The sequence below is a fragment of the Monodelphis domestica genome, chromosome 5 (genome assembly GCF_027887165.1).
Source record: "Monodelphis domestica isolate mMonDom1 chromosome 5, mMonDom1.pri, whole genome shotgun sequence".
NCBI lineage: Eukaryota > Metazoa > Chordata > Mammalia > Didelphimorphia > Didelphidae > Monodelphis > Monodelphis domestica.
Window position 1 is genome coordinate 172,468,064 of NC_077231.1, and position 12,020 is coordinate 172,480,083.

Consider the following 12,020-nt stretch of genomic DNA (forward strand, 5'->3'; position numbering starts at 1 on the left):
GTGTGAAAGCTTTGGGTAAACAGTTCCTCTCACTTTGAAAAAAAACAGAAAAATGAAAAAATGGAATATGCTTTTTGGACAGGCTTGCAAATTAAATAAGGCTAATAAAAAAGAAGCTAAATAGAGAATATAAAATTCAATAGCTTACTATTTTAGGAACTATAAAGTGGTTTTCCTCTTGTCTTTTCTATGGTTAGGCCATTTATAGTTGTTTTTTTTTTTTCCCAACAAACATATTTGTATATATTCTTCAATTGGATTCCTAAATAATTAGCTAATCAAAAAAAGTTCTTCTCTTGACTTTTTTTTAAAAGTCTTATGTTGTGGGCAGCTAGGTAGCTCAGTGATTGAGAGCCAGGCCTAGAGATGGGAGGTCGTTCAAATCTGGCCTCAGATACTTTCTGCTTTATGATCCTGGGCAAGTCACTTGACCCCCATTGCCTAGCCCTTACTGCTCTTCTGCCTTGGAACCAATACATAGTATTGATTCTAAGGTGAAAGGTAAGGATTTTTTAAAAGCCTTCTGTATTGATCCAATGTTTTTGAAAAAAAAAATAACCTAGATTATTAGTTAAAGAAGAAGTTACTTTGGGCACAACTAAATTGAACAGTTTAGCAAAATGATTTCTTTCTAAACAAAATACAGACATTGTATATAACAGAAGAGCAAAATGGTGACATTCAAAGTTGATTTAAAAATAGAAATTTATAGATATTTACTTTAAAAAGGATTAAAATTTAAGAACAATGAATTTTAATATATGTATATGTTTATAGGCTGTGGCTACGCAGTTACATATTATAGGACTTATTTTCTGTTCTTTTAAATTTGTGGTCCTTTGAGTCCTGCCCAGTTTCTCTGCTATCCTTTAAAAGTGTGTATATAATACTCTAATAAGAATCTAATGGACACAGAGCCTAAAATAGTTAATTTCCAGACATGGCAGGTTACATATCTTTGAATATATACTGAAGTAGATTACAAAAAGGAATAGAAATATTTTAAAATCATTCTGTATTGCAGCTACTCAGTTTTAATTAACATTGGATATAGCATGCTGTATCCAGTATATACTTTTTCTTCTATTCATCAAACATATTTTTCTATATTTAATATAATAAATAAACTTTGATATTAATGTCATGTTTTGAAATATTTCTATTCCTTTTTTGTAATCTACTTCAATATGTATTCAAAGTTCTCAAAGAAATAAGATTACAAAAGCAGAAAAAATAATCTTCCCTTGGTTCCACTCTGCAAAGAGTAAAATGGAAGGATTCATGATAAGGGAAGTTCGAGAAATGAAAGATGCCTCAAACCAATTAACTGAAGGAAAGACATCTGAAGCTTTTGTTATCAGATACCTGTGAGTTCTCTGATGAAGGGGGTTTTACAGATTTAAAATGGATATACACTAAGTCAGGGATTCATTTCTGGTGCTCTACAACCACTTGTTCCTTTATTCTTTCCTCATTGGTCCTATTTGCTAAACTCCTTAAATAGACTTTGTTTGTATATTTCAGGTCCAAAAAGAAAACTACTTTTGCCCTAACTGCTTCTGAACATCACATTTCAGAAATATTTTATATCTGTAGAGGATAAACTTCAATCAGGATTAATTTCTTTTTCTTATAATAAAAACAATCAAAAGATTTTTAAAGCCATAAGATTTAGATTATTTGGTAGTTATCTGTTTATGCATTATGTATTAGCTTTGAAAACATAAGCTAGAAAGTCTAAGACCAGCATGAGAAGCTTATTAGGATATAAATCTGAAATAAGACCCTGAGGGGAAACAGAATTTCCAGCTAATATTACAGAGAAATTGTGAAAAAGTCATTAATTCATATTATTCTGTTTTGCTATTCTATTAAGCAATGCATAAATAAATTCACAGTAATCATTTCCATTCCAATATGAACAATAAGGCATTAAAGCAGTAGCTAGAGGTCAAGAGAGCTAATGAAGCTCCAACATAAAAATGAAATCAGAATAATTTTGTCAGTCTCCAAATAATGACAACAAAATGAATAAACAATGAAAAGCCAAATGTCTAATACATTCTTACTGCTAATGATTAACTAGAAATTATCTGATTAAAAATCTGCTTTCACTCTCCTACACATAAAAAGTACTGCAAAGTGCTGATTCCAAGTAAGTGGTGACCTCTACGTCTAGAATTGATTTTGCATCCAAAGTCCTTGCTCAGCATTTCCCATCCCATCACTTTCCAAAATTCAGAGCTACAGAAGGGCACAAGATAACACATATCTAACTTGAAATAGAATTCAAGACTGTTGGAATATTGGCAGCTCAAAAATGTCGCCCTGCCAACTCAAGGTTTTAGCTCCAAGAAGCCCCAGAATTGGGTTGTTAGTTTCCCAAGGGATGTGTGCTCGTGTATGATTCATTTCCCACTCAGATGATGGGGAAGGAGACTGGTGGGGAGGACGAGGAAACCCTGGCTGCCAAAGGATTCTGTGACTGAGCCCTGAGGATTCGTTTGAAATGAACCAAAATGAATCGGAGGATACACAGGCAGATGGCGTAGAGTGTGCACATAGTTCTTACTTCATCTCTACTTTGAGAGCAACAAGTCCAGAACTTGCACCTGTCCCTTCACACAGGACTGCTACCCAGTGCCATGAGTCAGGCAAAAACCAAAGGCAATGACTTTCTCTCCCCCCAAAAATGACATAAAACCCCAGTTTGGGAGCTCCCTGCATCTTAGCCCTTTGGGGGATGCCTGTTCTTGTCAGCTAGACTCTCCCAGCAATGCAGCTTTGTCCCAAAGGAACTCAGTCCTTCAGTCATTATACATTTATTAAGTGCCTACTATGTGCCAACTACTGTGCTAAGTGCTAAGCTATTTGACACAAGGCATCAGAGTCCCTTCTCTGTGCTAAATAAGGGTAAGAAAGACTCCCAAACACATTTAATGTTGTACATTCCTCCTTCATAAATATTTATGATCGAGAGAATAGCGCTAAATAAGTGTTTCTCAGGCTTTTATAAAATAGTCCTCATATTTACATGAGAAAAAATTGCCTCTATCTCTGAAGACAAAGAAGAATTCTTTTTGATACAGGCCACTTTTAAAGCATGTGTAAGAGACACAGAGAGATAAAAAACATACAGAAAGCAGGGAAAAAGAAGGAGGGAAGGAAAGGGAAAAAGGAAGGAGAAAGCTAGAGATGAAATAGGTGAGGATATTTGAGAGAAACAAAAACAGAGGGTGGAAAGGGGGAAAAGGAGAGGATTATTTATAGCCCATACATTTTACATAAAATTCTATAAATTACAAAGAACAATTCAATATTGAGAGGATAACCCATCTAAATCATTCCAAGACAAAGAAATTCAGAATTTTCATAAATTTAATTTCTACACATTTAAAATATATAGTGATTTAATTTTTAAATAGCAAAATATGAATATACACCCTTGAAAATCTTTTTTTTAAGTCAAGATACTCTATGAATGCACTTTGAAGTGAAAATTTAGATATAGAAGTTTAAGTGCTATGACAATCTATTTGATGGCAGAAAAGTTGTAATTAAAGGTAAAAAAGTCAAACGAAATCCATAGACAAACCAAAAGACCCACTAAAAAGATTGTTTTATATTTTCCTTTTAATAACTGAATAGAAAAGTCTTGGAGGAGTCCGGAGAATTCAGTAAAAATGAATTCCCTTTAAGCAAAATTGAAGTGTTTTGGTTCAATATTCTGATTTGGTGAAAGGATTCAGATCTAGGTAATAAAAAAAAAACTATATGAATTAAGTGAAAAAAAAGAAAACAATATAAAAGTATGGAGAGTGAAGGAAGCTTTAAAGTGTTGAATTTGGTGAGGGAAAAAGGCTTAGAGTGTTTCTCCTCATAGTATCCAATGCAGAAGATATTCTTTAGATACTGATTGTGAGGCACTCCATACAAGGGAAGCTAAGCTAGACAGTAAACTCTACCTTTGGTGGCAGGGGTGATCTCCTCACTCACTGGTTCTTTATGGGCAGTTAAGAGTTCTAGAGAGTTGTCTGTTCTAATGACTTGCCTGGGATTGTCAGTTATGCCATACTATTTATCGTGGGAATCCTATAAGTTCTATTAGTTTATAATTAATTTTTTGCTAACAATAGAGTTCTTCTCACCTTTTTCCCTCTGATTGTCTGTTGAATTGATGGTCACTAGTCCAATTCTATTCAAAATTAAAGCAGTTTATAAACTGTAAAGTGCCCTGAGAATATTGGCCTTCATCGGTGTTTTCTCTGTTTTGAGGGTGCTCTTGTTTGTCTTTATGCAATCGCCCTAGTTCATAATATCACTGGAGCTCAGGCTTTGAAGGCTTTCTTGACTAAATCACTGCTTAGCTAAATGCTAGCTACAACACCCACCACAAATGATCTGTCCTTTGGTGGGGGGATATAGTTAAATTACTTGTAAAGTCACAGTGGAAGAGACAAGTAAAGTTTGGCATAAAAGCATCAGTAGGAATATGGCTTTAGATGCAAGTGATCTTTGAAATTATTAGTCCAATTGAAATAAAAATGAAATTAATGAGATTCAAGATAATTATATTGGTCATCATTCTTCTAAAGCCTTTGCCTATGTTTTCTTCAAGAATTCTCATGAGTGGGGAGGCATCTAGGTAGTTTGGTGGATTGAGAGCCAGGCTCAGAGATGAAAGGTCCTGGGTTCAAATCTGATCTCATACACTTCCTTGCTGAGTGACTCGGGGCAAGTCACTTTACCCCCATTACCTACCTTATTGCACTTCTGCCTTAGAGCAAATATATAGTAAAATACTCTTTTTAAAGAGTATTTGGGGGCCGCTGGGTGGCTCAGTGGATTGAGAGTCAGGTCTAGAGACGGGAGGTCCCAGGTTCAAATCTGACCTCAGACACTTCCCAGCTGGGTGACCCTGGGCAAGTCACTGGACCCCCATTGCCTAGCCCTTACCACTCTTTTGCCTTGGAACCAATACACATTATTGATTCTAAGGCAGAAGGTAAGGGTTTTTTAAGTATACACTCAATTTCCTATAAATACAACAAAAGGTAGAGAAAGGAAATGGCAGATAACAGCTATTTATAAAGAAATTATAGTTTTGTTAAGGAAAAGCTGTCTTCCCCAGTTGATTTCTGTTAGTATTTTGTGTTGATAAGAAACCTAGAGCTGATGTAGGAGTATTCTACTAACATTCATTGTCCATGTTTAATAATGACTTCAAATAAATTTTACTAAAAAACTTGGAGCAATCACCAACATGTCTTTTATGGGGGGAAATCTAATCAATTATGCCAAGTAAACCAAATATTAACAATAAAACAAATGATACTGTAAAAGGAAAATGCAAATGCTAAGACAAATAAGTATATATAATGTATATGAGTGAAAACTAACAAATTTCTATTTTAGTGCAAATAGAGAATAATTTAAAAAAGCAAAAAGAGGGAACCCTCAGTTTTGATAATAACACCTTTAACAACAAGCTATATTGCATTCGAATGTTTGTAAAACACTGATTTGATTACTTGATCCTCAAAGCTATTATTATCACCATTTTTGGATTAAAAAAAAAAAAACGGGACAAAGAGAAGTTAAGTGATTCGCCCAGGGTCACAGAGCTGGGAAGTATCTGAAGAGGCATTAGAATTCATCTTGCTTTCTCTCAGTCTGACTATAATAACTAACCAAAGTTAAGAGGGAGAAATTAATTGGAAGAGCAAACAGGTGTTTGGCTGTTTGTGCTATGAATGTCTGATAGAATATATAAACAATTTCTCCTTGTACTGGGGAAAATATATGAAGCTATGCATTTTCCTGTTTAAGATTCCATTAGGAAACCAACCTCAAAGTTCTATGAATGTGAAAGAATTAAAAGAGCCAAATGATTCCTTTCTTTGTATCTGATGCAAAGGACCAGAAAAAGAAGATAAAAGTCCCAGTGATAGTTTCAGTGAAAAAATATAAAAATGCTACGTACTTCCTTAGAGAATGTGGTGGGTTTAATACAGCAAAGAGAATGAATTGTTTCCATCTTTTCTAGATGGATAGAAAATTCTGTCCTTACTTACTTATAGATGGCACACAGGGCCAAGTACTCCCAGGTCATTCACTGTTTGCTGACTCTGAAGTTTTCTCAGATAGACTCCAAAGGAAGGATCCTCAGCTAATATTGCCTCCTGGGAACAGTATCTAAATACTGATTCCTGTGAAAGGAGATACATAGAATAGGCTTAGAAGTCATATTTTTTGGATGACTGGTTAACGGTATAAAGATTCTATTTCATTCCCCCAATAAACATGAAAATAAAAGGGATTTGGGTAACTATCAAATTCCATGAGTTAATTATATGCTATTATTGCATTAGAGGAACTATGAGGATCTTAAAAGAAATATAGACAATAGAAAAAAAATGTGTCCCAAGTCCCACTGAATTACAGGACAGGAATGAATGAACTATTCCTAAAAAATAATATATGATTACACAGAAAGACATCAAAAAGACAAAGAAAAAAGACTTAATTCATTTCTATTTATAATACTTTATGGGAATAAATCATGCTTGACAATCACATCAATACAAAGGTCATTATAGGAAGTCATTTATAATCTAAAACAGACCAAATATGAATTAAGCCGTGAACAACTAATTATAAGACCAAGTCCAATAATGTTAAAGAGGAATTCAGGAAAAAAAAATGTTTTTAAGTGGAGGGAGGATTTACAGGGAGCTTTGAAGCAAAAGGGAAGAAATTCAAGGCATCTGGGAAGAAAGACTATTCTAAACAAACCACTACAGGAAACCCAAAATGAAAGAAAGAAAGAAAGAAAGAAAGAAAGAAAGAAAGAAAGAAAGAAAGAAAGAAAGAAAGAAAGAAAGAAAGAAAGAAAGAAAGAAAGAAAGAAAGAAAGAAAGAAAGAAAGAAAGAAAGAAAGAAAGAAAGAAAGAAAGAAAGAAAGAAAGAGAGAGAGAGAGAGACAGAGAGACAGACAGAGAGAGAGAGAGAGAGAGAGAGAGAGAGAGAAAGGAAGGAAGGAAGGAAGGAAGGAAGGAAGGAAGGAAGGAAGGAAGGAAGGAAGGAAGGAAGGAAGGAAGGAAGGAAGGCAATGAAATCCAAATGAGAAAGGATCCAACTAATCAGAACCCATAATTAGATGGACCTTTTTTTTTCCAATCCATGTTCATGGGTAAGAGGCAATTTAAACAAAAACAATCTGAGAATAGAGACTTCTAATAAGTAATGACAGCAATAATAATCCATGAGTTCCATTGTACCTACAGCAGAGTATAAAACTCTTTGGAATAATGATGCTGAGTCAAATCCCCCCCCCTCCAAACCCCAAACTAAGATATCTTCAAGGTTATTGAACATCCTAAGATGTAATCTAATAAATATAAGACTATTTTGAACATAATAAATAAGTAAATAAAAATCACATTCATTTTAAGAAAATCTCAGGCAGTATCATTTAAAATTACTAAATTACGAAGTTAGCATTTTCTCTCTGGGTAGGTATTTTCTTTAGTGTTACTCGTGTGCCCATAGTGATAAGTGCACAGAGTCTAGCACAGGGCAATAAACATAACAGGTCCTCAATAAATAATTATTATATGAATGAATTATAATGTGGACTTAGCAAGAGGGCAAGTTCTTCACAAACTAGAGAAAGTCTTCATTTACCTCATAGTGGAAATGTAAACTTCCTGGAGTTTTCCTTGGTTCTTTTCAGAATTTTCTTGTCATATATTGCTGATTTCTATCTTTGTATAAGCCACTTTTTATGGAAACCTTAAGTGAGTCCCTAGGAATTCTGTAAAAATGAGAATGATCTCAATTCTTTCAAATTTCAAGTTGCATCTGAATAAAAAAGTTTTCATTTATTTAGAGGAAGAAACTGCGTAAATTTTGGGACTACATAAATTTTGGGATTATGCTCATAAGTGAAGGCATAGATCAATGAGAATCATTCATTTATAACATTTAAATTTAAATGTTCAATTGAGATCGCATAGACATCATTTACAAATTATATGGGGAAAATTAATAAACCATTTTGACTAAGTGATTTTCAGTCTTTTTAGAGAAATATTCCTTTTCTAATTTGTTGCTTCATTAGATTTAAATTATGCAAATTGTTTCTTTTCTTAGGATAGCTGCTCTATTAAATACATTAAGATCTAAATTACAAATATTTAATATATTTTCATTAAACAAAATGATAATCCAAACTTATAAGTTTCTGACATTTCAGACATACTCATAACATTGTAGCAGTTAGAATTATCTTTTATTGTTCATTTTTATGGTAAAAGGAAACTATGGATTTTAATTAAAGTTTTGTGGACCAAATCAAAGTGTTAATCATTACTATGTTCTCTTCTTGAAACTCCTACAAAATTTTCAACTTCTTTTGTAGGTCACTGGAAGTGAAAATTAAATAGTCTGTCCTATGTTCTGCCAACCCAAGCAAGATTAACTACAAGAGCAAGTGCATTTATTTGAGAAATTAGTTAGAGTGGCTATGTTATTCCTAACAGCTAATTCACCACTAGAACCTAAATTACCTTGCAAATATGAATGGCTACATAAAACAGCACAGACAGTTAATTCTTTTGAAGAATAAAGGGCATTAATTTTTCTTGGGTAAAGATTTCTAAACAGAAAGGTATGATTTTATGGCATCGTCAGTAGAAAATTAGGCCATAGTTTTTATAATTGGCAGCATGAATATTGTAGTTACAGTTAATTATTTGTATGCAATAGGCTAAGAATTTACATTCAAGAAATATATTGCAAATACCAAGCCAAATACAGCTCATCATTCCCTAAAGCAATCAGAGAAATTAAAGGAGTCAGGCTTCTTAGGCCATTTATTTTTCTCCTGCCACTGAACAATTGGTCTCTGAAGGAGGTTCTCAAGTACTTTCTCTAACTTAGCTTTCAATAATTCCCTTGAAAGGTTTTTCTAATAAATTCTCTGGGAAAAGACTCAAATATGTGACCTACAAAAACAACAGGAAATTTGTCTCAGTTCCTTTTTGGATTTAAAGACATATTATTAAGCCCAAACATAACTTATTGATCACCTCAAGAATCTTTCCATCCATCTTTCTTTTTTTAAGTTTATTTTCTTTTTACTTTTTTAAAAATTTTATTTAGCCAATTTAGAACATTATTCCTTGGTTACAATAATTACATTACTTCCCTCCCTCCCCTACCTCCACCCCTTCCCGTAGCTGAAGTGCAATTCACTCGGTTTTACATGTGTCCTTGATCAGAACCTATTTCCATGTTGTTGATGTTTGCACTAGGATGTTCCTTTAGGGTCTACATCCCCAAAGATATTCCTTCGACCCATGTATTCAAGCAGTTGTTTTTCTTCAGTGGTTCTGCTCCCACAGTTTTTCCTCTGAATGTGGATAGTGGTTTTTCTCGTAGATTCCTCCAAGTTGTTCAGGATCACTGCATTGCCACTAATGGAGAAGTCCATCACCTTCGATTGTACCACAGTGCATCAGTCTCTGTGTACAATGTTCTCCTGGTTCTGCTCCTTTCACTCTGCATCACTTCCTGGAGGTCATTCCAGTCTCCATAGAATTCCTCCACTTTATTATTCCGTTTAGCACAATAGTATTCCATCACCAACAGATACCACAATTTGTTCAGCCATTCCCCAATTGAAGGGCATCCCCTCTTTTTCCAATTTTTTGCCACCACAAAGAGCGCAGCTATGAATATTCTTGTACACGTCTTTTTCCTTATTATCACTTTGGGGTACAAACCCAGCAGTTCTATGGCTGGATCAAAGGGCAGACAGTCTTTTATTGCCCTTTGGGCATAGTTCCAAATTGTCCTCCAGAATGGCTGGATCAATTCACAGCTCTACCAGCAATGAATTAATGTCCCCACTTTGCCACATCCCCTCCAGCATTCATTACTTTCCTTTGCTGTCATGTTAGCCAATCTGCTGGGTGTGAGGTGATACCTCAGAGTTGTTTTGATTTGCATCTCTCTGATTATAAGAGATTTAGAACACTTCTTCATGTGCTTATTAATGGTTTTGATTTCTTTATCTGAAAACTGCCTATTCATGTCCCTTGCCCATTTATCAAATAGGGAATGACTTGATTTTTTGTACAATTGATTTAGCTCTTTATAAATTTGAGTAATTAGACCTTGTCAGAGGTTTTTGTTATGAAAATTTTCCCCAATTTATTGTTTCCCTTCCAATTTTGGATGCATTAGTTTTGTTTGTACAAAACCTTTTTAATTTGATGTAATCAAAATTATTGATTTTACCTTTTGTGATGTTTTTTTTTTTAGCTCTTGCTTGGTTTTAAAGTCTTTCCTTTCCCAAAGATCTGACAAGTATACTATTCTGTGTTTGCCTAACTTGCTTATAGTTTCCTTCTTTATATTCAGAGTTTATCTTGGTGTAGGGTATGAGATGTTGATCCAAACCTAATCTCTCCCATACTGTCTTCCAATTTTCCCAGCAGTTTTTATCAAAAAGTGGGTTTTGATCCCCAAAACTGGGATCTTTGGGTTTATCATAGACTGTCTTGCTGAGGTCATTTACCCCAAGTCTATTCCACTGATTCTCCTTTCTGTCTCTTAGCCAGTACAAAATTGTTTTGATGACTGCTGCTTTAGAGTATAGTTTGAGATCTCATACTGCAAGGCCACCTTCCTTCACATTTTTTCCATTATTTCCCTGGATATCCTTGATCATTTGTTCTTCCAAATGAACTTGGTTAATGTTTTTTTTTCTAATTCAGAAAAAAGTTTTTTGGTTGTTTGATGGATATGGTACTAAATAAGTAAATTAATTTGGGTAGGAGTCATTTTAATTATGTTAGCTAGTCCTACCCATGAGCAGTTAATGTTTTTCCAATTGCTCAGGTCTAGTTTTAATTTTGTGGAGAGGGTTTTTTAGTTGTGTTCATATAGTTCCTGTGTTTGTCTCAGCAGATAGATTCCTAAGTATTTTATTTTGTCTAAAGTGATTTTGAATTGGATTTCTCTTTCTAGTTCTTGCTGCTGAGATGGGTTGGAGATATATAGAAATTCTGATGACTTATGTGGGTTTATTTTGTATCCTGCAACTTAACTTTGTTAAAGTTGTTGATTATTTCCACTAGCTTTTTGGTTGAATCTCTACGATTCTTTAAGTAGACCATCATATCATCCGCAAAGAGAGATAGCTTGGTCTCCTCATTGCCAATTTTAATACCTTCACTTACTTTTTCTTCTCTAATTGCTACTGCTAGTGTTTCTAGTACAGTGTTAAATAATAAAGGTGATAATGAGCATCCTTGTTTCACTCCTGATCTTATTGGGAAGGCTTCTAGTTTATCCCCATTACAGATACTGATGGCTTTAGATAGTTACTGTTTATTATTTTTAGGAAAGACCCTTCTATTCCTATACTTTCTAGAGGTTTCAATAGGAATGAGTGTTGTATTTTGTCAAAGGCTTTTTCTGCATCTAATGAGATGATCATATGATTTTTGTTGGTTTGCTTGTTGATATGGTCAATTATGTGAATGGTTTTCCTAATTTTGAACCATCCTTGCATTCCTGGTATGAATCCTGCCTGGTCATAGTGAATAACTCTCATGATGACTTGCTGGAATCTTTTTGCTAGTAACCTATTTAAGATGTTTGCATCTATGTTCATTAAGGAGATTAGTCTACAGTTTTCTTTCTCTGTTTTTGACCTGCCTGGCTTTGGAATCAGTACCATGTTTGTGTCATGAAAGGAATTTAGTAGAACTCCCTCTTTGCTTATTATGTCAAATAGTTTGTATAGTATTGGGATTACCTGTTCTTTGAATGTATGATAGAATTCACTTGTGAATCCATCAGGCCCTGGGGATTTTTTCTTAGGGAGTTCTTTGAATGCTTGTTCAATTTCTTTTTCTGATATGGAATTATTTAAGAATTCTATTTCTTCTTCTGTTGATCTACACAATTTACATTTTTGTAAATATTCATCCATATCACCTAGATTG

The 12,020-nt window shown here is 34.1% G+C and overlaps 1 protein-coding gene across 15 annotated transcripts in view; it reads right to left on the reverse strand.

Annotated features, from left to right (window-relative positions):
- NRCAM (neuronal cell adhesion molecule) overlaps positions 1-12,020 on the reverse strand; it is a 322,830-nt gene that overhangs the window by 220,077 nt on the left and 90,733 nt on the right. For all 15 annotated transcript variants that reach the window (XR_008912242.1, XM_001362955.5, XM_056799540.1 and 12 more), the window contains one exon: positions 6,075-6,209. The gene's annotated coding sequence lies outside the window, so the exon portion shown is untranslated. The remainder of the gene's footprint in view (positions 1-6,074; positions 6,210-12,020) is intronic.